Genomic DNA, 24,896 nt, shown 5'->3' on the forward strand with positions numbered 1-24,896 from the left:
GCAGAATAGCTTGAACCTGGAAGGCAGGAGTTGCAGTGAGCCCAGATCGTGCCATTGCACTCCAGCCTGGGCAACAGGGCAAGACTCTGTCTCAAAAGAAAAAAACAGATGAGTCAGGATATGTTGCAGGTACACTGCCTATCTCTCCAAGTGAATAGGAAATTGAAATATCACATCAGTCTTATCTCCAGTACATCTTGAAAATAAATGCTGTCTAACCCACCCACCCTGTTACTGGGTGTAGCTATTTTATTGGCTACAGTCCCTGATTCCAGCTTTTGTGATTTTTAGATCTGTGATCTTGATCTCTTGAGCTTCAAAGTGGCTGAAACCTCAGCCTTTTCTGGGCATCCTCTTGTGAGTTAACACTGTATTCCCTTATAAGAGAGTGGGGATAGACTCCTACTACACAGGACTTCACCAGCCAGCGTGTGGGGAAAGGGAAATGCCCATCTGGTTCTAAGAGTCTGGGAAAATTAATGACCCCTACTGAGCTACGCAAACCATATCTGAAAGCCCAAAAACATTAAAAAAGTGAATTTAATGAATTATAATCAAAATTTTCTCTTTCTACAGACTTGTTTAAAGTCACACTTTTTTTTTTTTTTTTTTTTTTTTTTTTTTTTTTTTTTAGTGATCCTTTGCTTTGAGTAAAGGTATGACTGCTTTCTGTTAAGCTAAGAGCATATTTTTCAAACTTTCCCTGATAGAACACTAGTATTCCACAAACTAGACAAATGTGTTCCCACAGCTAAAATCAGATACTGATGATCTTTTTCCCAAGTTAGTAGAATAAATTTTGTCAATTTTATGTTTCTTCTCTATAAAGATTTTTAACACTTTAATACCTGCTACCAAACTTTAAAAGTACTGAAGAAGCATTATGGCAATATTAATATTTGATAGGATGAATGTTCTTGATCTAACAGCTTGTCTTTGTGGCCATGTGTGCTCCTGGTAGTTTTATATTGCATGCATATATTTTCAGCTAGTAAATTGTCTCTTGTTTATCAAATTGAATGAAATGTCTCAGTATTTCATGGTTGTAGCAAAGGACAATTTGATTTCTAGGTGCCCCACTACCATCTTAGATATTTGTATAAAATATAAAATTCAAATGCTCTTATGTAATCTATACATAGTGCTCATAAACACTGTTTACCCTAATGAAATAAGCTTTGGTAATGGAAATATAAATCCAAGTTCAGGTAGTCCCCAACTTATGCCTTCAATGTAAAAGAACTCTGGAAATGCTCTGGAAGAGTGCACCCTTGTTTTTGGCACTCAACCTGTATGCTTTTTCCCTCATTCCCCAACCTAAGATATAACATAGGGACTCAGTACTGAGGACCCTTGGGTTCTGACTGGTAATACCTGCTGTACATCTAGTGGTATGCAACATCCTGATGTTACTAAGAGTAAGATACAGTCTGGTCAATATTTTAAGGGCACAGAAACACCTAATCAGAGCACTATTTGAAAGTCTTAAAATAGAAAAATGTACCAATTGCTGTGAGAGCACAGAAAACTGGTGGCTATCAGAGGAGAGTCAGGCATAGTTTCATAAAGAGGTGACATTTGAATTAAGCCTTGAAAAGCATAAATTTGCCTGTTTAATGTCAAGTAAGGGATGGGGAAAAGGGGTGAAAAAACCATTCCAGCCACAAAATAGGTGGGATAAAGTCACAGAGGTGCATGACACAGAGAAGTGGGTTCTATTCAACATAGCATTTTTGGGAGGCAATATGATTAGGCTGGAGATGGCAAATTGTAAGCAGATAAGTGACACATTTGCTTTTTGTTTGTTTTTTAAGAGACAGGGTCTTGCTCTGTCACCTAGACTGGAGTGCAGTGAGTGGCATAACCATAGTTCACTGTAACCTTGAACTCCTGGGCTCAAGTAGTCCTCCCACCTCAGCCTCCCAAGTAGTTAGGACTAAAATGTATGCCACCACACCCAACTAATTTTTAAAATTCTTTCTTTTTTGAAAGATAGGGGTCTTGCTGTGTTGTCCAGGCTGGTCTTGAACATCTGACCTCAAGTGATTCTTCTGCTGCAGACTCCCAGAGTGCTGGGATTACAGGTGTGAGCCACTGAGCCCAGCCCAGGTTTGCATTTAGGAAAAAACCTTTGGAGAATAGATTGGAAGTGTGGGAGACCAGTTAGAAGCCAACTGTAGAAGCAAAATTCAAGAGTAATTTTAGGCTGCATGCAGTGGCACACGCCTGTAATTCCAGCACTTTAGGAGGCCAGGGTGGGAGGATTGCTTGAGCCCAGGAGTTTGAGACCGGCCTGGTTAACACAATGAGATCCCTGTCTCTACAAAAACTAAAATAATCAGCCCAGCATGGTGACCCAGCTACTTGGGAGGCTAAAGTGGGAGGATCACTTGAGCCCAGGAGTTCAAGGCTGCATTGAGCTATGATTGTGCCACTGCACTCCAATCTGGGTAACAAAGCGAGACCCTGTCTCTTTTTAGGAAAAAAAAAAAAAAAAGTTATTTTGACAGAACATGATGTGGAAAGTGGGACATGGAAGGGGCAGGGAGTCAGGGACAGATGGGAGCCTTTAAAAAAACTTACATGTCTTCCTAAGGGAAATGCTGCTCTGAAAAACGGGTAGGGTTACCAAATCTGCTCTTCCTCATATGTAAAACACTTCCTGTCTTAAACTGTTACTGAAATGATGTGAAATTTAATCAGTAAAGGTGTGTACAGATGAGTGATGGAGTAGTTATTAATAGAGTTGTCATGGTGATCTTTATCCACAGAAATAATACCATATCATGAGGTTGAAGGATATGAAACTGCTTCTTTTATGGGTTAAAAAAAGTCAAATATCAGCAATTTTGTGTGATTCAACCTAATAGTTTGTGAATCACTTAGTTTTTCCTATTACTTCCTGCTTCCTTTTCAGCCATATTATTGCCTTTTTTTTTTTTTTAAGATGAGCAATATATTTCATCAAGGGGATTTCCAGGAATGCTGGAGAGGCAAGTGTGGTAAATTAAAAGTATGCAGGCTCTAGAATCAAATAAACCTGGAATTAGATTTTTCTCTGTAATTTGTTAACTGTGATCTTGGGCAAGTCAATCTGTTTCAGCTTTATTTTTTTGTTCTGGAAAATGGAAATAAATAGTGCCTGCTTTGTAGAGTTATTAAATGAGAAAAGTCATGGCTTGTTAGTGTGTGGCATATAAAAGATGTTGAATGAAAGTCTCAGCTGTCCCCTCTCCCTTTCATTTTTCCTACTTGCTTGTTCACAAAAGGTTTGACATAAAACTCAGAATTTTCTGCTTCCTTGTGTCTCATAAAAGCTGAGTTATGCCAGGGATTTTGATGTTTATAAGAAATATTCATTTAGTTTCAAGCTAAAATCTTTTAGACTAAGTGGCCATTTAAACTTTTAAATATCATTCCATGGAATTGCTTTAATGTACAATTTGTATCAAGTTTTTCCAGAATGCCAGAGCCTCATCACTTTTCACGTCATTCAGGAAGTTACTCATTTAACCTAGACTTCCAATAAGCTCATACATGGAGACTGTGTCATATTCTTCTGGAAGTATCACCATTTTTTAAAAATGTGATAACTGCTTTTTGAAAAGAAAAAAGATCATTGAAATTGTATTTTTTTTGCTTATATTCCTTACTTTGAATCCAACCCCAAAAGGTGAACTCATAATTGCTGACCCCTCACACTTGTAGATCCCAAAGGCACAGCTGGATTTCTGCCTCAGTTTCCCTTATTTTTATTCCCTGGTGGGTTTTGATTTTGCAATAATTCTCTGTTTTTTTTCTTTTATTTTCTTTTCTTTTCTTTTTTTTTTTTGAGACAGAATCGCTCTGTCGCCCAGGCTGGAGTGCAGTGGCGCAGTCTTGGCTCACTGCAAGCTCTGCCTCCAGGGTTCACGCCATTCTCCTGCCTCAGCCTCCCCAGTAGCTGGGACTACAGGCACCCGCCACCACGCCTGGCTAATTTTTCGTATTTTTAGTAGAGACAGGGTTTCACCATGTTAGCCAGGATGGTATTGATCTCCTGACCTCGTGATCTGCCCATCTCGGCCTCCCAAAGCCTGGGATTACAGGAGCCAGCGCGCCCAGCTAATTCTCTGTTTTTAATTGAGCTCCTATTTTGTGCAGGCGCTTTTCATGTCACAGCATGTATATGATGAATAAGACGGACAAAATATTTGCACACATGAGCTTACATTTCTGTGACAACAACCAGATAAGGTGTTTTCAGAGTGAGTAAGTCCTAGGAAGGAAATAAATTAGGCGAATGGAGTAGACAGTGGCTGGTAGATGGGAAGGGTAACTAAGAAAGGTTTTCAGGGAATTAAAGTAGTTACAAGGACCTGAGTTGCTCTGGCCCCCAGCTCCCCTGGAGGGTTGAATTGTGTATCTAGCCACTGCCCGGGACTGCCCTTTCAACCAGAAGTATGCCATCCAGATATCTGATGTAACTGCTATTCTGACTTTATCCCTATTTTGTGGAACCTGGCTGCCTTGTTCTATCTGCTTGAATTTGCCCCTGGCTGAAATCAAGCCTTGATTCTCCACTAAGTGATGGCCTTTTCGAACTTAAAAATTAGTAACTATTAACTAATGTCCGTTCACTGAAAATAGAAAATGAAGAAAGGCAAAAATAAAACAGAGATAAATACTGGTTAACATTTTGGGACATACTATTTCAGGTATATTCTATTCTTTTGTTTTTTTGTTTGTTTGTTGTTTTTTTTTTTGAGACAGAATCTCGCTATGTTGCTTAGGCTGGAATGCAGTGGCGTGATCTCAGCTCGCTGCAACCTCCACCTCCCAGGTTCGAGTGATTCTCCTGCCTCAGCCTCCCAAGTAGCTGGGATTACAGGCATACTCCACCATATCCAGCGAATTTTTGTATTTTTAGCAGAGATGAGGTTTCACCATGTTGGCCGGCTGGTCTTGAACTCCTGGCCTCAAGTGATCTACCCACCTCAGCCTCTCAAAGTGCTGAGATTAAAGGCATGAGCCACCACGCCTGGCCTATGTGCATATTTTAATCAAAGTATGATCATAATTTGACCTTTTTATTCAACCATATAAATCAGTTTCTGTTTCAATAAGTCAATATCTGCTTCCACATTACTTTAAATAGTTTCTGTCATGCTGATGATATATACCACAATTGATTCAACCCATTCACTGGGAACAAAAGAATAATTATGACGATCAGAGCAGTAACTAACCACTGAGCACTTAACACACGTTAGGAACAATGGCGATGTTACATACAACATTTCTTTTTTTTTTTTTTCCGAGATGGAGTCTCGCTCTCTCGCACTGGCTGCCCAGATCTCGGCTCACTGCAACCTCTGCCTCCCTGGTGTAAGTGATTCTCCTGCCTCAGCCTCCCAAGTAGCTGGGATTACAGGCACACACCACCACACGTAGCTAATTTTTGTATTTTCAGTAGAGACAAGGTTTCACCATGTTGGTCAGGCTGATCTCAAACTCCTGACCTCAAGTGATCCACCCGGGCGTGATCTACCAAACCTGGCCTATACACATCATTTCTGAGGCAAATAATGTTAAGTGACTTGCCTAACACCACTCAGACTGTAAGAAAAGACACTGCTGGGCAGAAATGACATTTACTAAACATGGAGTGTGGGCTAGGCTGCATACTAGTCTCAGCAGGGAGGTAACTTCTGCTATTTCCCTTAAATCTCAAAGGTCAGAATTCTGTAGCCCTCCCCTAACTGCAGTGGGAAACAGGCCTCTCTGAATGTCTGCTCCCACCAAGACTGCACATAATGTGTACAGAAATCAGGGTACTATCAGGAAGTGGGGAAATGGATGCTGGGCAACCAAACATTGACAGATAGTCATTATTGCCTTGCCTTAGGCTGTATTACTACTGTCTCATGTTCTGCTTTTTCCCCACCCTGAGCCTCTCACCTCTTACCCTCTCTGAGGTTTACGTTCTTCATCTGTAAAATGGATATACCCATGGTTATTATTATGGCAGACTATTAAATAGAAATATGGCCCACCACTGGGTAACCAAGTTTTTATGAATGAGGTGGGTTACCAGGTCCCCACCAATGCCCTTTGAAAAAGTATGAAGGGAACAGTCAGACTTTGGGAACCTAAGAGACTGAGGAAGAAGGAAACCAAATAGGATCTGTTTTTTCTGCAAAGTCACTGAAGGAAATAGGGGAGGAGGGGATAGGATAGAGGGACCTCTAGCAACCTCATTCAGGTGTAGAACAATCACAGTGTGTAGGACAAGTCACGATTCCTTTAAAACCCTGCTGGTTTCCTGGGAGAACTGCTCACAGTTGACCTACTGGTCTCATTGATTCCCAGATAAGGCATGGCAGTCAGCCAACAGCAGGCATCATCAGACAACTTGGAAGAGGCTCAGAGGCAGAAACTGAAGTGTGATGCTGCATATCTGGGGGATGTGAACTGTACATCTGCACACTGACAGTAAGTTGTTGACAGCAAATTGCAAAGAGACTAAGCAAGAATGGTGGTGCTCCCATGGCAGTTAGGCCCTTAGCAAAAGCAAAGAGAATATGCTGCAGCATATGGGGGTCAAAGAGCACTGGGAAGCAGCACCTAACTGCATGTTTATGGCCCTGGCTTCTACTTAGATCTCTACCACTAACTAAGGAGAGTGGAATAGCTCTCCCTTTCTCAGACTTAATCTTCAATGGCCAGCTCACATGGCATTTCCACTATAAAGTTCACTTAGGCTCTGAATTGTTCCTTTTTCTGTGCTCACACAGCATTCTCTATTCCACCATTATACCACATAGCACAATTTAGCATGGTACTTTGTCCCACCTCTAAAATGGAGTTAGTATTTGGCCTGCATTCCTCCCAGTACTGTTCCAAACTGAGTCAGGAATAAGAACATTGGTCCAAATGCTTGCGTGAACTCACCACACATTAATGATAACAATATGTAGGGACCATACTTTACAGTTTATAATGCAATTTTGCACCCATTATCTCATTTGATCCGCAAAGTAACCGAATTATTAGGTTACTGATTCACAAGTGGGAAAACTGAGCTCTGGCAAAGTAATTGGCTAAAGTTGCTTGGCTAGTAGGTGATAGAGCCAGGAATGGAACCCTGACCTCTGACCAGGGCCTGTCCTCTCTCTATTACTTGTTGTTACTTTTACTGCTGGAATAATCCTTCATCCATTGAAAAACAGGCAAATAAGCAAAAACCCCTCCTACAAACTTTAATTTCTTGGCAGTTTACTTTCTCTGCCTCCTGCTTAATGGAAACCTGGCTCTTTCTGAGTGCCATACCTCCATTATATCTTCTTCCAGCTTCTTTCTTTTGAGACGAAGTCTCGCTCTTGTCCCCCAGGATGGGGTGCAATGGTGCGATCTCGGCTCACTGCAACCTTCACCTCCCAGGTTCAAGTGATTCTCCTGCCTCAGCCTCCTGAGTAGCTGGGATTACAGGCACATGCCACCACGTCCGGCTAATTTTTGTATTTTTAGTAGAGACGGGGTTTCACCATGTTGGCCAGGCTGGTCTTGAACTCCTGACCTCAGGTGATCTGCCCGCCTCAGCCTCCCAAAGTGCTGGGATTACAGGCGTGAGCCACCATGCCTGGGCCTTCCAGCTTCTTGATTAGACACTGCCTTTTCTCACATCTTCCGTATACTACTGGGGACTTCACTGGCAGTCTTGTCATTCCCCATTGACACTAACCTACCACGTTATTTCTACCCCTTGCAAAATTTACTTGTCCTTTGAAGCTTATACCATCCAGCTCAGCCTATCAGACCCTCTGTCCTGGAACTTTGACTGTTGTATAACTGATCCAAGAATGGAAGGAATGAGGGGAAGGCCTGTGTTTGAGGCTCATGCCATCTTCTATGCTATCTTTACAGAAGTCATCCTCTGACCACTTCAGTCCTTAAAGATTTGGGTACCTGGCACAAAGTCTTCTTCACTTTAAGGCTCGCTGTCAACTAGGTAACTTCACTATATGGAACCATTTAACATCCTAGCCTCCGTATTCCTTATTTTTGGCAACAGTAACCACCACCTTACAGCCATTCCACTCATTCATTTCCATGATTATGTCTTGGATTTTTTAAAGACCTGGCACTGCTCCACTTTTGAGATCTTAAGGTCTGGAGTACTAAATCTCAGATTATCACCTCCTGGCTCCCTAGCTCTCTCACTCTTACTCCCACCATACATTCTCCTTCATATCCTGGACTCCACCAGGTCTTTGACCTTACCATTTTCTACCAAGTTCATCACTCCTCTCCATATTTCCCTTCCCTATTCCGCCTAGACCTTATAGTGCCACATGAAGACCAACATTATCCTCTTTCTTCCACACCCACCTTGCATCAGTTCAACTATCAGCTTTCTCCACTCCCATAATGAAGCTGCTGAACATAACCCTGTAGACTGACTCTGCAGCAGTGCTGTGGTCTCTCTCTCTCTCTCTGAACATAACCCCGTAGACTGACTCTGCAGCAGTGCTGTGGTCTCTCTCTCTCTCTCTCTCTTTTTTTTTTTTTTTTGTAGAATTAACAGTCTTTATTGGGCTCAGACCAGGAGTCCATGGGTCTTGAGGACTTCTGTGTATTTGTCAGTTTTCTTCTCCACGTTCTTCTCTACCAGTTTCCGTAGCCTCATGAGCTGTTTCTTCTTCCAGTAGTGGATCTTGGCTTTCTCCTTCCTCTTCTCCTCCAGGGTAGCTGTCACTGCCTGCTACTTCCAGTCAACCTCGTGAGCCAGGCACCCCAGATAGGCATACTTTCTCATAGGCTTCAGATGCACGACCTTGAGGGCAGCAGGAACTGTCATCCGCTGTTTCTTTTCTTAGGGTGGTGGGATGATGTCAAACACCTTGAGGCGGTCCAGGACAGCCTGGCCTCGCTTGGTCTTGTGGGGCAGCATGCCTCGCAGCGTCCGCCAGAACATGCAGCAGAGGGCCCGGAAGTGGTAGGGGCCTCGGAAGAGTTGGTGTACATCTGCTTGTGGAGGAAAACCAGGTACTTCAACTAGTTTCTGTGGAAATTGCCAGAAATGGCCGGACGTGGTGCTCACGCCTGTAATCTCAGCACTTTAGGAGGCTAAGCCGGGTGGATCACATGAAGTCAGGAGTTCAAGATGGGCGAAACCCCGTCTCTACTAAAAATACAAAAAATTAGCTGGGCATGCTGGTGGGCGCCTGTAATCCCGGCTACTCGGGAGGCTGAGGCAGGAGAATTGCTTGAACCCCGGAGGCAGAGGTTGCTTTGAGCCAAGATTGCGTCATTGCACTCCAGCCTGGGCAACAAGAGGGAAACTCTTTCAAAAAAGAAAAAAAGAAATTGCCAGAAATGTTGATGCCCTCGCAGCGTATGACCACCACCTTCTGGCCCAGCAGTACCTGCTTAGCCACGATGGCTGCCAGGAGGCCCAGGAGATGGCCTAGACCATTGAGCACCAGGACCTGCACCTCTGCCATCTTCAGCGGTCGCCTAGGAAAAGCGGTCTCCATTCTTGATTGGGCTCTCATAGGTATTGTGACCTTGATTATCTCTTCACAATATTAATTAACAAAATTGATTAACCTATTCATTTAACAACTATTTATTTGTCATCTGTTACACGCCAGACAATGTGCTACATGTTAAACATGTAGCAGTAGACCAAACAAACAGACATAGTGCCTACCTTCATGGAATTATGGTCTAGTGGAGGGAAGACCCCTTGTTCACTATATACAAACATACTCAGTTGACCCTTGAACAACATGGGGGTTAAGGGGCTGACCCCCTGCACAGTTGAAAATCCATGTATAACTTTTGACTCCCCAAAAATATAACTATTAATAGCCTACTGTTGATCTTATCGATAACATAAACGGTTGATGAACATATATTTTGTATGTTATATATATTATATGCTATATTCTTACACTAAAGTCAGCTAGAGAAAAGAAAATGTTATTAAGAAAATCACAGAGAGCCAGGTGCAGTGACTCACACCTGTAATCCCAGCATTTTGGGAGGCCGAGGTGGGCAGATCATTTGAGGTCAGGAGTTTGAGACCATCCTGACCAACATGGTGAAATCCTGTCTCTACTAAAAATACAAAAAAATTAGCCAGGCGTGGTGGTGCATGCCTGTAGTCCCAGCTACTCAGGAGGCTGAGGCAGGAGAATTGCTTGAACCAGAGAGGCGGAGGTTGCAGTGAGCCAAGATTGCACCACTTCACTCCAGGCTGGGTGACAAGAGTGAGACTCTGTCTCCAAAAAAAAAAAAAGAAAATAAAAAAAAAAAAGGAAAATCACAGGGAAGAGAAAATATATTTACTTTATTAAGCGTAAATGGATCATATAAAGGTGTTTATCCTTGTCATCTTCCCGTTGAATAGCCTGAGCAGGAGGAAGAAGAGGAGAGATTGGTCTTGCTGTCTTGGGGTGGCAGAGGCAGAAGAAAATTCATGTAAACATGGACCCATGCAGTTCAATCCCATGTTGTTCAAGGGCCAACTATAATTACCATTGTGAAGAGTGCTACCAAGGAAAAAGCTCCAAGTATCATAAGAGCATACAATAAGAAGACCTAGCCTAGACTGAAGAATCAGGGAAGGCCTCTCTGAGAAAGTGACATTTAATTCGAGACCCAAAGAAAGGGTTAAAATTAACCAAGTGAAAGGAATAGGAGTGAAATGGAAGTGGTCTCCTGGTATAGGGAAGAGGATCTATGAAGGCCTCAAGGAGGAAAGGAGGAAGGAAATGAAAAGGGTTCCTGTTGAGAGTGTATGGAGGGCTGAGGGCAAGGCTGAGAAGACAATGTGAACCAAATATTTGGGTCATTTCAAGAATTTTGAGCAAGTGTACAATTTCATGCAGAGGGTGGCATGATCTGATATGTCCTTTTAAAAAAGGTCAACCTGTTTGTAGTATGCTGAAAGGGTTTAGTGGAGGCAAGTTAATCAGATGGGAAGCTATTGTATTAATAGTTGTCCATCTGAAGGCAGATGGCTTAGTGGAGATAGATTCAAGAATCTTCTCCAAGCTCCTGAACACCCATAACCTACTTCTGGTCCTTTCTCCACCATACCACCACTGTTACCAATTGTGGCAATTGGCTTGCTTCCTACTTCTTAGGAAATTTAAAATATCAGGTGTGAACTTCAATTTCCTGCTTCTACACCTACAAATTTAGCTAACTATACTTCCTTCACTTCCTTCCTGCCAATCTCAGAGAAAGAGGGTCAGATCTCCTTTCTAAGGCTCATCATTCTTCCTTCCACGTTCTCCAAGACCAATACCATGCCCCTTGATTAACCACTCCCTCTCCTCTAAACACATGCAATTCCCTTCTAATTAGAAGAACAAAAAACAGGCCTGACACAGTGGCTCACACCTGTAATCACAACACTTTGGGAGGCCGAGGCAGGCGGATCACCTAAGATCAGGAGTTTGTGACCAGCCTGACCAATATAGTGAAACTCTCTCTACTAAAAATATAAAAATTAGCCGGGCATGGTGGTGTGGGCCTGTAATCCCAGCTACTCAGGAGGCTGAGGCAGGAGAATTGCTTGAACCTGGGAGGTGGAGGTTGCAGTGAGTGAGATCATGCCACTGCACTCTAACCTGGGCAACAGAGTGAGACTCCGTCTCAAAAAAAAAGAAAAACCAAAAACAAAATCCACTCACCTCCTGTCACCCTAGCTACTACCTTATCTCTCCTTCCCTTTATGACAAAAATTCTATAGTCTACTCTTCCTATGTCAGACATAGTGGTGTTCACCAAATATTCTATTCTGCTCCTCGCATTTCCCAGGAACTTTGCTGTTAGACAGGCTGAGGTGATTAGTATTTCACTCTGGACCAAAGTGTAAAATAGCTGGCATGTGACCTCCCAAGATCTCTTCACTTGCTGAGCCAATTGTGGAGAGGATTTTGTCTTCCAGAAGTTGCCCAGCACAGTGAATGAAAATATATTCATATCTCAGCACTTAGTGAAATTCAGAACACTATTGTGTAATTTCAGAACACCAAAGACAAAGAGAAGATTCTAGAAGAGTGTAGTGGCTCATGACTGTAATCCTAACACTTTGGGAGGCCCAGGCAGGAGGATTACTTTAGGCCAGGAGTTAGAGACCAGTTTGGACAACCTAGCAAGACCTTATGTCTACAACAAATTAAAAAATTAGCCAGGGCCGGGCGTGGTGGCTCACGCCTGTAATCCCAGCACTTTGGGAGGCCGAGGCGGGTGGATCACGAGGTCAGGAGATCGAGACCATCCTGGCTAACACGGTGAAACCCCGTCTCTACTAAAAGTACAAAAAAAATTAGCTGGGCGCAGTGGCGGGCGCCTGTAGTCCCAGCTACTCGGGAGGCTGAGGCAGGAGAATAACGTAAACCCGAGGGCGGAGCTTGCAGTGAGATCGCGCCACTGCACTCCAGCCTGGGCGACAGAGCAAGACTCCGTCTCAAAAAAAAAAAAAAAAAATTAGCCAGGTGTGGTGGTGCATGCCTGTAGTCCAAGCTACTCAGGAGGCTGAGGCAGGAGGTTTGCTTAAGTTCGCTAGGACCAGGCTGCAGTGAGCTATGATCCTGCCACTGCACTTCATCCTGGGTGACAGAGTGAGACCCTGTCTCTAAAATAAAAATAAATAAATAAATAAGAGAAGATTCTAAAATCTTCCAAAAAGAAACAATGGGTTGTATACAATCAGGAATCAAAATGTCTTTAGGATTCTTAACAACATTGGAATCAAGAAGGGAAGAGAGCAATGGCTTAGAAACTCTGCAAACAAATATTTCCTACGAATTCTATACTTTGCCACATTATAATCAAGTGTGAAGATAGAATGAAGAAATTTTCAGTCATGCAATGTCTGAAATATACACTTTCTCAGCAAAATATAGGAGTAAACAAACAAACAAGATCCAACAAGGAAAGAGATGAAGAGCACCCTGAAGAGTGACAATGAGTAGAGATTCTAGGATCACAGTGTTGCACCAGGTGTCGAGCATAACCAGGCCAAAGAGTAAAGTGATTCAAGAGAGGTTCATCGAGGAGTATCATCAGGTTAAAACTGATGAAGCTACTGGAATAGATATCTCCCAAACAAGGGTGCAAACTGAGAAAGAGGAAGATACAAATTCTAGGCAACAGGAATCCCAACTCAGAAAAAGGCAAAAAAGAATTCTCAGGACGATAGGGAAGAAAAGTGCTGGGAAGACAGCTAAATGAAAGGGCTAGGGTGCAATCAGATAAGAAAGTGAGTCTCCAGGAGTGTCTAGGAGACTTTCAATTTTTCAAGAGAAAAATTGGAACAGACAGATTACCTGATATAATTGACTACAAGGGAAACTGTAGTGAAAGATTATTGTAAAGTTTCAGAAGAATTAACTATACGTAATAATTACAAAGAAAATTAAGCAGGTGAAAAACCAAGGCACTTATTAGATTTAGGAAAAGCAAAGATAGGGAAAGAAATATAATTTTGAGCAGGGCATGGTGGCTCACATCTGTAATCCTTGCACTTTGGGAGGCCGAGGCAGGAGGGTGGATTGAGGCCAGGAGTTCAAGACCAACCTGGGCAACATAGTGAGACCCTGTCTCTACAAAAAATACAAAAATTAGCTGCACATGGTGGCACGCACCTGTAGTCCCAGCTACTCGGGAGGCTGAGGTGGAAGAATTGTTTGAGCCGAGGGCACGGAGGCTGCAGTGAGCCAAATTATGCCACTGCACTTCAGCCTGGGTGACAGAGTGAGACCCTGTCTCAAAAAAACAAAAAAAATATACAATTTTGGTGTACTTGTAATAACATAACAAGTAAATAGTTGTAAGGCATAATAAGGTAAATACTAAATACTGATTTAGCAAAAAAATTGTAGTACAATTCTATTGGGAGTATAGGGGAGAAGAAGCAGTTGGGACAGCGGTATAAGAGAGCTAAATCCTGAATCCACTATACAAGAAGTCATTACTTTATGTCTAAAATTGATTAATCAAAAATTAGCATTAGCAGCATATTATTTAGGAAAAGCAGAGATATATAAATGCCAGAAGAACCCTCTAAAATGTCACTTCCAAGATTAGACTATTTAAAAAATGTCTAAAACGGTTACCTTGGAGAAAAGGGACTTGGGAAAATATGGGGGGAGAGGCAGGACAGGGATCATTGGTTTTTGTTACAAGCTTTGTGTTTATGTGGCTTTCTTTTTAAAAGCGTTCTGCATGTATTACTTTGAGAAACATTAAATAAAGGTGAAAGTGTATAGAAGCATGCACAAGAAACTGCTGACATTAGGTATCCCTAAAGAGTGAAATTGGCAGGCAGAGGGTTTTTAATTACCCCTTTATATCCTCTGTACTGTTTGAATTTTTATAATAAGCACACATGACTTTTATAATTATAAATAAAAAGCAATAAAACCAATGTGCTACCTCTATTTTCTGCCTTCTTGGGAATTTCATCTCTAGCCTGTTGAGACACCCAAGGAAGTTCTCACCATTACTAGGCTCAAACCCTGTCTGTAGATATGTCTCCTTTAAGCTTGAATGACAGTAGGGCAATAGGGTGGCTCTGTGTGTCCCATGTTGTAGTTTCTCTGCTCAACCAAGAGCCCATCTTAGTTGTTTGGCAAACTCTTATCTTCATGCCATCTGCAAAGGGCAGGAAGCTCTGGTTCATCTGCTGAGTTAGCCACTGTCCTGCAAACCAAAGAGCTTCTATTGAACTATATGTTGCTGTGCATTACATTTTTCTTTTGTGAAGTTCTCTCCTCCAACCCTCACTCTATTCCCACTATACAATCTTTTTCATGTTTCTTCTCTTCCCACCTCCCCATCCCTCCTTTCCCCAACCACCTCCTGGTATAGGTATTTCCTGGAGCATATCATAGCTGTAAGTATTTATAGCTGTAAATATTTAAGTGTGTGTTTGGGCCATACAAGAGAAAACACTATGAAGTCAATTTCTACATTCATAGTGTATGATTAAAAGCTAAAGGCTGCAAGTAAACCTGCCCAACCTTCACCCCAAAGATACTATCTTTATTGGATGAATCAGGAAACATATCAGCCCTCTGCCATGGAGAGAGACATTTTCACCATCTTCCAAGGCTGTTTGCTAAACAAACATCCTTTGTTTATTTATTTTTTCAAATTTAATCAACAAATTTTTTTACTGTTTCCATTACATGTAAGATTATTATACACTAGATACCAGGGGTTACAAAAGTTGACTAAATGGTTTCTGACTTTGGGGTGTAATAGTTGTTCACCAGTAACTCTGGTACAAGACATACGAAAAATCCTATAACAGTTGGGAGCAGCGGTGCATACCTGTAATCCCCACTACTCTGGAGGCTGAGGCAGGAGGATTGTTTTTGTTTTGTTTTGTTTGTTTCTTTTCTGACTTCTTGAAATTCTTTTATTATTATTATTATATTTTAAGTTGTAGGGTACATGTGCACAACGTGCAGGTTTGTTACATATGTATACATGTACCATGTTGGCGTGCTGCGCCCATTAACTCATCATTTACATTAGGTATATCTCCTAATGCTATCCCTCCCACCTCCCCCAACCCCACAACAGGCCCCGGTGTGTGTTGTTCTCCTTCCTGTGTCCAAGTGTTCTCATTTTTCAATTCCCACCTATGAGTGAGATCATGCAGTGTTTGGTTTTCTGTCCTTGTGATAGTTTGCTAAGAATGATGGTTTCCATCTTCATCCATGTCCCTACAAAGGACACGAACTCATCCTTTTTTGTGACTGCATACTATCCCATGGTGTATATGTGCCACATTTTCTTAATCCAGTCTATCAATGATGGACATTTGGGTTGGTTCCAAGTCATTGCTACTGTGAATAGTGCTGCAATAAACATACGTGTGCATGTGTCTTTATAGCAGCATGATTTATAATCCTTTGTATATACCCAGTAATGGGATGTCTGGGTCAAATGGTATTTCTAGTTCTAGATCCTTGAGGAATCACCACACTGTCTTCCACAATGGGTGAACTAGTTTACAGTCCCACCAACAGTGTAAAAGTGTTCCTATTTCTCCACATCCTCTCCAGAACCTGGTGTTTCCTGACTTTTTAATGATCGCCATACTAACTGGTGTGAGATGGTATCTCATTGTGGTTTTGATTTGCATTTCTCTGATGGCGATTGATGATGAGCATTTTTTCATGTGTCTGTTGGCTGCATAACTGTCTTCTTTTGAGAAGTGTCTGTTCATATCCTTTGCCCACTTTTTGATGGGGTTGTTTGCTTTTTTCTTGTAAATTTGTTTAAGTTCTTTGTAGATTCTGGATATTAGCCCTTTGTCAGATGGGTAGATTGCAAAAATTTTCTCCCATTCTGTAGGTTGCCTGTTCACTCTGATGGTAGTTTCTTTTGCTGTGCAGAAGCTCTTTAGTTTAATTAGATCCCATTTGCCAATTTTGGCTTTTGTTGCCATTGCTTTTGGTGTTTTAGTCATGAAGTCCTTGCCCATGCCTATGTCCTGAATGGTATTGCCTAAGTTTTCTTCTAGGGGTTTTATGGTTTTAGGTCTAACATTTAAGTCTTCAATCCATCTTGAATTAATTTTTGTATAAGGTGTAAGGAAGGGATCCAGTTTCAGCTTTCTGCTTATGGCTAGCCAGTTTTCCCAGCACCATTTATTAAATAGGGAATCCTTTCCCCATTTCTTGTTTTTGTCAGGTTTGTCAAAGATTAGATGGTTGTAGATGTGTGGTATTATTTCTGAGGCTCCGTTCTGTTCCATTGGTCTATATCTCTGTTTTGGAACCAGTACCATGCTGTTTTGGTTACTGTAGCCTTGTAGTATAGTTTGAAGTCAGGTAGCGTGATGCCTCCAGCTTTGTTCTTTTGGCTTAGGATTATCTTGGCAATGCAGACTCTTTTTTGGTTCCATATGAACTTTAAAGTAGTTTTTTCCAATACTGTGAAGAAAGTCATTGGTAGCTTGATGGGGATCGCATTGAATCTATAAATTACCTTTTGCAGTATGGCCATTTTCACAATATTGATTCTTGGAATGTTCTTCCATTTGTTTGTGTCCTCTTTTATTTCATTGAGCAGTGGTTTGTAGTTGTCCTTGAAGAGGTCCTTCACATCCCTTGTAAGCTGGATTCCTAGGTATTTTATTCTCTTTGAAGCAACTGTGAGTGGAATACCCTTTATTTCTTTCTCCTGCCTGATTGCCCTGGCCAGAAGTTCCAGCACTGTGTTGAATAGAAATGGTGAGAGATAGCATCCCAGTCTTGTGCCAGTTTTCAAAGGGAATGCTTCCAGTTTTTGCCCAATATTCAGTATATTGGCTATGGGTTTGTCATAAATAGCTCTTATTATTTTGAGATACGTCCCATCAATACCTTGTGTATTGAGAGTTTTTAGCATGAAGGGCTGTTGAATTTTGTCAAAGGACTTTTCTGCATCTATTGAGATAATCATGTGGTTTTTGTCTTTGGTTCTGTTTATATGCTAGATTACGTTTATTGATTTGCATATATTGAACCAGCCTGGCATCCCAGGCATGAAGCCCACTTGATCGTGGTGGATGAGCTTTTTGATGTGCTGCTGGATTTGGTTTGCCAGTATTTCACTGAGGACTTTTGCATCGATGTTCATCAGGGATATTGGTCTAAAATTCTCTTTTTTTGTTGTGTCTCTGCCAGGCTTTGGTATCAGGGTTTGCTGGCCTCATAAAATGAGTTAGGGAGGATTCCTTCTTTTTCTGTTGATTGGAACAGTTTCAGAAGGAATTGTACCAGCTCCTCTTTGTACCTCTGGTAGAATTCGGCTGTGAATGGATCTGGTCCTGGACTTTTTTTGGTTGGTAGGCTATTAATTATTGCCTCAATTTCAGAGCCTGTTATTGGTCTATTCAGGGATTCAACTTCTTTCTGGTTTAGTCTTAGGAGGATATATGTGTCCAGGAATTTATCCATTTCTTCTAGATTTTCTAGTTTATTTGTATACAGGTGTTTGTAGTATTCTCTGATGGTAGTATTTCTGTGGGATTGGTGGTGATATCCCCTTTATCAGTTTTTATTGCGTCTATTTGGGTCTTCTCTCTTTTCTTCTTTATTAGTCTTGCTAGCGGTCTATCAATTTTGTTGATCTTTTCAAAAAACCAGCTCCTGGATTCATTGATTTTTTGAAGGGTTTTTTGTGTCTCTTTGTCCTTCAGTTCTGCTCCGATCTTAGTTATTTCTTGCCTTCTTCTAGCTTTTGAATGTGTTTGCTCTTGCTTCTCTAGTTCTTTTAATAGTGATTAGGGTGTCAATTTTAGATCTTTCCTGCTTTCTCTTATGGGAATTTAGTGCTATAAATTTCCCTCTACACACTGCTTTAAATGTGTCCCAGAGATCCTGATATGTTGTATCTTTGTTCTCACTGGTTTCAAAGAACATCTTTATTTCTGCCTTAATTTTGTTATGTACCCAGTAGTCATTCAAGAGCAGGTTGTTCAGTTTCCATGTAGTTGAGTGGTTTTGAGTGAGTTTCTTAATCCTGAGTTCTAGTTTGATTGCACTGTGTTCTGACAGACAGCTTTTTATAATTTCTGTTCTTTTACATTTGCTGAGGAGTGCTTTACTTCCAACTATGTGGTCAATTTTGAAATAAGTGGGATGTGGTGCTGAGAAGAGTGTATATTTTGTTGATTTGGGGTGGAAAGTTCTGTAGATGTCTATTAGGTCCATCCGCTTGGTGCAGAGCTGAGCTCAATTCCTGGATATCCTTGTTAAGTTTCTATCTCATGGATCTGTCTAATGTTGACAGTGGGGTGTTAAAGTCTCCCATTATTAATGTGTGGGAGTCTAAGTCTCTTTGTAGGTCTCTAAGGACTTGCTTTATGAATCTGGGTGCTCCTGTATTGGGTGCATATATATTTAGGATAGTTAGCTCTTCTTATTGAATTGATCCCTTTACCGTTATGTAATGGCCTTCTTTGTCTCTTTTGATCTTTGTTGGCTTAAAGTCTGTTTTATCAGAGACTAGGATTGCAACCCCTGCCTTTTTTTGTTTTCCATTTGCTTGGTAGATCTTCCTCTATCCCTTTATTTTGAACCTATGTGTGTCTCTGCATGTGAGATGGGTCTCCTGAATACACTGATGGGTCTTGACTCTTTATCCAATTTGCCAGTCTGTGTCTTTTAATTGGAGCATTGAACCCATTTACATTTAAGGTTAATATTGTTATGTGTGAAGTTGATCCTGTCATTATGGTGTTAGCTGGTTATTTTGCTCGTTAGTTGACGCAATTTCTTCCTAGCATCAATGGTCTTTACAATTTGGCATGTTTTTGCAGTGGCTGGTACCAGGTGTTCCTTTCCATGTTTAGTGCTTCCTTCAGGAGCTCTTGTAAGGCAGGCCTGGTGGTGACAAAATCTCTCTGCATTTGCTTGTCTGTAAAGGATTTTATTTCTCCTTCACTTATGAAGTTTAGTTTGGCTGGATATGAACTTCAGGGTTGAAAATTCTTTTCTTTAAGAATGTTGAATATTGGCCCCCATTCTATTCTGGCTTGTAGAGTTTCTGCCAAGAGATTCACTGTTAGCCTGATCGGCTTCCCTTTGTGGGTAACCCAACCTTTCTTTCTGGCTGCCCTTAACATTTTTTCCTCATTTCAACTTTGGTGAATCTGGCAATTATGTGTCTTGGAGTTGCTCTTCTCGAGGAGTATCTTTGTGGTGTTCTCTGTATTTCCTGAATTTGAATGTTGGCCTGCCTTGCTAGGTTTGGGAAGTTCTCCTGGATAATATCCTGAAGAGCGTTTTCCAACTTGGTTCCATTCTCCCCGTCACTTTCAGATAAACCCATCAGATGTAGATTTTGGTCTTTTCACATAGTCCCATATTTCTTGGAGGCTTTGTTCCTTTCTTTTTACTCTTTTTTCTCTAAACTTCTCTTCTCACTTCATTTCATTCATTTGATCTTCAATCACTGATACCCTTTCTTCCACTTGATCGAATTGGTTATTGAGGCTTGTGCATGCATCATGTAGTCACGTGCCATGGGTTTCAGCTTCATCAGGTCATTTAAGGTCTTCTCTATGCTGTTTATTCTAGTTAACCATTCATCTAGTCTTTTTTCAAGGTTTTTAGCTTCTTTGCGATGGGTTCGAACATCCTCCTTCAGCTCAGAGAAGTTTTTTATTACCGATCTTCTGAAGCCTTCTTCTCTCAACTTGTCAAAGTCATTCTCCATTCAGCTGCGTTTTTTTTTTTTTTTTTTTTTTTTTTTTTTTTGACGAAGTCTCGCACTGCATTCCTTTGGAGGAGAAGAGGAGCTGTGTTCCTTTGGAGGAGAAGAGGTGCTCTGATTTTTGGAATTTTCAGCTTTTCTGCTCAGGTTTCTCCCCATCTTTGTGGTTTTATCTACCTTTGGTCTTTGATGTTGGTGACATACAGATGGGGTTTCGGTGTGGATGTCCTTTCTGTTTGTTAGTTTTCCTTCTAACAGTCAGGACACTCAGCTGCAGGTCTGTTGGAGTTTGCTGGAGGTCCACTCCAGACCCTACAAACATCCTTTAAAAGATAGTTTAGGCTGGGCATGGTGGCTCATGCCTTTAATCCCAGCACTTTGGGAGGCTGAGGTGGGCGAATCACGAGGTCAGGAGTTCAAGACCAGCCTGGCCAACATGGTGAAACCCCCTCTTTACTAAAAATACAAAGAATTAGCTGGGTGTGGTGGCAGGCACCTGTAATCCCAGCTACTCGGGAAGCTGAGGCAGGAGAATTGCTTGAACCTGGGAGGCGAGGTTGCAGTGAGCCAAGATCGTGCCACTGCACTCCAAACCAGTTGACGGTGAGAGACTTTGTCAAAAAAAAAAAGATAGTTTAGAACAAAGATGATAAAAGATGATACAAGATATGCATAAATTCCGTGGAGAATTGTCTCCCAAGACTGAGCCATGTGAGATAATAAATGTGTGTTGTTTTAAGCCATCAAAGTTTAGAATAATTTGTTATACAGCAATAAATAGTACACACATACATTTTTATCTCTAGTGCTTTGCTCCTTTGCATAGATCTAGATTTCTATTTGGCATGATTTTCCTTGTCATTGGAGTATTTCCTTGAACTTTTCTTGCAGTGATGTTTTTGCTGGTGATAAATTTTTTCCGTTTTTAAAAAATGTGTCAAAGTCTTTATTTCTTCTTTGTTTTCTTTTAAACAACTGTATTGGGATATAATTTACATACTGTAAAATTTACCTATTATAAATGTATAAATTCAGTCATTTGGTAAGTTAATAGAGTTGTGCAACTATCATCACAATCCAGCGTTAGAACTTTTCCACCACCCAAAATGTTTCCCAATGTGCATATAATAGTTATTCTTCATTTCTACCCCAACCCAAGCAACCGCTTAACCTGTTTTCTGTCTCTTTAAATTTGTTTTGGCCTATAGATTTTATATAAATAGAATCATACATGTAATTTTTTTGCTTCTGGCTTCTTTCACTCAGCATCATGTTACAAGATTCACCAATATTGTGGTATGTATCAGTAGTTTATTCCTTTTCATTACTGAATAATATTCCATTTATGGATATACCACATTAGGTTTATCCATTCACCAACTGATGAACATTTAGTTTGTTTCTGTTTTTGTGAGGGCCTCTTATGAATAATCCTGCTATGAACATTTGCATATATGTCATAAGGTAATATATATTTTCATTTATTTTGGTTAGATTTATAGAAATTGAATTGCTGGGTTGTATTGTTGAATTTGTGCCTATCTTTTTTTTTTTTTAAATAGAGACAAGATCTCAGTATGTTGCCCAGGCTGGTTTCAAAATCCTGGCCTGAAGTAATCCTCCTGCCATGGCCTCCCAAAGTGCTGTGATTATAGGCCTGAGCCGCTGTGTCAGGTCTGTGCTTATCTTTTTGAGGAACTGACAAACTGTTTTCCAAAGTAGTTATACTGGTTTACATTCTCACCAGCAATGCATGGGGGTTCCAATTTCTCCACATTCTCACAAACATTTGGTATTGGATATTTTGAGTACTATCTTTTTTTTTTTTTAAGAGGTGGAGTCTCACGACGTTGCTCCGATTGGCCTTGAACTCCTGAGTTCATGCAATCCTCCTGCCTCAGCCTCCTGAGTAGCTTGAACTACAGGTGCATGCCTGAATTATCTTTTTTATTATTGCCCTTATGGTATAGTGGCATTGCATCATGATTTTAATTTGCATGTTGTTGACAAAGATGTTAAGCATCTTTTCACATGCTCATTAGCCATCTGTTTTCCTTCTTTGGTAAAGCATCTCCTCAAAATTTTTGCCCATTTAAAAATTGAGTTATTTTTCTTTTTTTATTATTGAGCTGTAAACTTTTTTTTATAAATTCTGGGTACAAGTTCTTTATCCCAACCTATGGCTTCTGTTTTCATTTTCTTAATGGTATCTTTTGAATACAAAAGTTTTTTATTTTGATAAACTTCAATTTATCAAAATTGTATTTTATGGCTTTTACTTTTAGTATCATGTCTAAAAATTCTTTGCTCAACCAAAGGCCATGAAGTTTTTTTCTCCTATGTTTTCTTATAGATGTCTTATAGTGTTAGCTCCAGTGTCTAGGTCTATAATCCATTTTGAATTAATTTTTGTATATGGTGTAAGGTAAGGGTTTGAGTTCATTTTATGCATGGATATTTAATTTTCCCAGCACCATTACTTGAAAAGACTATTCCTTTCCTCATTGAGTTGTCTTTGCTCCTTTGTCTAAATCAAGTGACCATAAATGTAAGGTTTTATATCTGGACTATTAGTTATGTTCCATTAATCTATATGTATATCTTTCTGCCAATACTTGATTACTATGACTTCATAGTAAGTTTGATTGCCTTCATTTATTTATTTATTTTTCTGACACAGAGTCTCACTCTGTCACCCAGACTGGAATGCAGTGGCATGATCTCAGCTCACTGCAACCTCCACATCCCAGGTTCAAGTGATTCTCCTGCCTCAGCCTCCAGAGTACCTGGGATTACAGGTGCATGCCACCACGCCTGGCTAATTTTTGAATTTTTAGTAGAGACAGGGTTTCACCACATTGACCAGGCTGGTCTCGAACTCCTGACCTCAAGTGATCCACCCGCCTTCGCCTCCCAAAGTGCTGGAATTACAGGTGTGAGTCACGGCACCCGGCCAATTCCCTTTATTTTTGAAAAACATTTTTGTTAGGTATGGAATTCTAGGTTGGCGGTTTTTCTTTCAGCACATTAAAAATGCTGCACTACTCTTTTTTGGTTTGCATAATTTCAGATGAGAAGTCTGATATCTTTTTTTTTTTTCAGAGACAGGGTCTTTGTTGCCCAGGCTAGAGTACAGTGGCTATTCACAGGTGTGATCATAGCACACCACAGCCCCAAATCCCTGAACTCAAGTGATCCTCCTGCCTCGACATCCCGTGTCATTTTGCTCCTCTCTGCATCATGTTTTTTTCTCTAGCTGTTTGAAGATTTTCTCTTTATCACTGGTTTTAAGTAAATTGATTATGGTGTGCCTTAGTGTGTTGTGTACATGTTTCTTCTGCTTGGGATTCATGGAGCTTTTTGGATCTGTGGGTTTCCAATTTTTATTAAGTTTGGAAATTTGGGGGCTATTGTTTCTTCATGTATTTCTTCTGTCTTCTCCCTGTCCTTTCCTTTAGGATTTCCGATTATACATATATTAAGGACTAATAGTTCACTGATGCTCGTTCCTTGTTTTACATATTTTTTCCTATGTTTTATTTTGGATAGTTTCTATTGCTATGTCTTCAAATTACTAATATTTCTTCTGCAGCATCTAATCTGTTAGTTCCATCTAGTATATTTTTATCTTAATATTGCAATTTTCATCTCTTTAAGTTTGATTTAGGCCTTTTTGGCATCTTCCTTCCCTCTCCTCGACATGCTCTTGATTTCCTCTGTCTTTTTAAACATGTGAAATGTATTTATAAAATCTGTTTTATTGTTCTTATTTTTTAGTTCTATCATCTGTGTCATTATGGGCCTGTTTCTATTCATTGAGTTTCTCCTCATTATGGACCATAATTTCCTGCTTCTTTGCATGTCTGGTAAGTTTGAGTCAATGCCAATATTGTAAGCTTTACATTGTTGGGTGCTAGGCTTTTTTATTCCTTAATTGTTTTGAGCTTTGTTTCAGGATGCAGTTAACTTGCTTGGAAACAGTTTGATGCCTCTGAGGTTGCTTTGAAGCTTTGAGAGCACAGTCTATTCTAGGACTAATTTGGCTGTATTATGAGGCAATATCCTTCTGGGTATTTTTCCCATGCTCAATATATTATGAGATTTATTCACCCTGGTTTTTAGGAATATGAACTATTTCCAACCTGTGTGAACTCCAAGAATTACTCCACCTGTTTCTGTGAAGTGTGTTTTCTCCAGCCTCTAGTAGCTTCCTCATATGCATACAGTCTTTAGTACTCAGATGAAGACTTAATGGGAACCCACTGCAGATCTCTAGAGTTCTCTCTATGCAACTTTCTCCCCCTGATACTCTGCCCTGTGAATTCTAGCCATCTTGGCCTCCTTGAATAATCAGCTGTCTCCTCAACTCAGAGAATCTCCCAGCTCTGCCTAGATTACTCTTTTATGCACTACAGCCTGGAAACTTTCCAGACAGTAAACTTGTGCAGTATTAGGACTCATTTTTTTCTCTTTCTCTTTCAAGGATCAGTGTCCTGCACTACCAGAAACAGTTATGTTATAATTTTGTCTGCTTTATAATTGTTTTTTTTTTTTTAAATTTTTCTTTTTTCTTTTTTTTTTTTTTTTTGAGACAGAGACTCACTGTGTTACCCAGGCTGGAGTGCCATGGCGCTATCTCGCTCACTGCAACCTCTGCCTCCAGAGTTCAAGTGATTTCC

The 24,896-nt window shown here is 40.6% G+C and overlaps 1 long non-coding RNA gene and 1 pseudogene across 1 annotated transcript in view; one reads left to right on the forward strand and one right to left on the reverse strand.

Annotated features, from left to right (window-relative positions):
• Nucleotides 1-668: 668 nt before the first annotated feature.
• Nucleotides 669-24,896, forward strand: part of LOC103239839 (uncharacterized) — a 57,599-nt gene continuing 33,371 nt past the window's right edge. The window contains exons 1-4 of the long non-coding RNA XR_012093683.1: nt 669-5,367; nt 6,352-6,474; nt 21,780-21,891; nt 23,995-24,083. This is a non-coding gene — a long non-coding RNA (uncharacterized lncRNA). The remainder of the gene's footprint in view (nt 5,368-6,351; nt 6,475-21,779; nt 21,892-23,994; nt 24,084-24,896) is intronic.
• On the reverse strand, nt 8,579-9,485 carry LOC103239831 (large ribosomal subunit protein uL13-like; annotated as a pseudogene).

This window comes from Chlorocebus sabaeus, chromosome 1, assembly GCF_047675955.1.
Source record: "Chlorocebus sabaeus isolate Y175 chromosome 1, mChlSab1.0.hap1, whole genome shotgun sequence".
Lineage (NCBI taxonomy): Eukaryota > Metazoa > Chordata > Mammalia > Primates > Cercopithecidae > Chlorocebus > Chlorocebus sabaeus.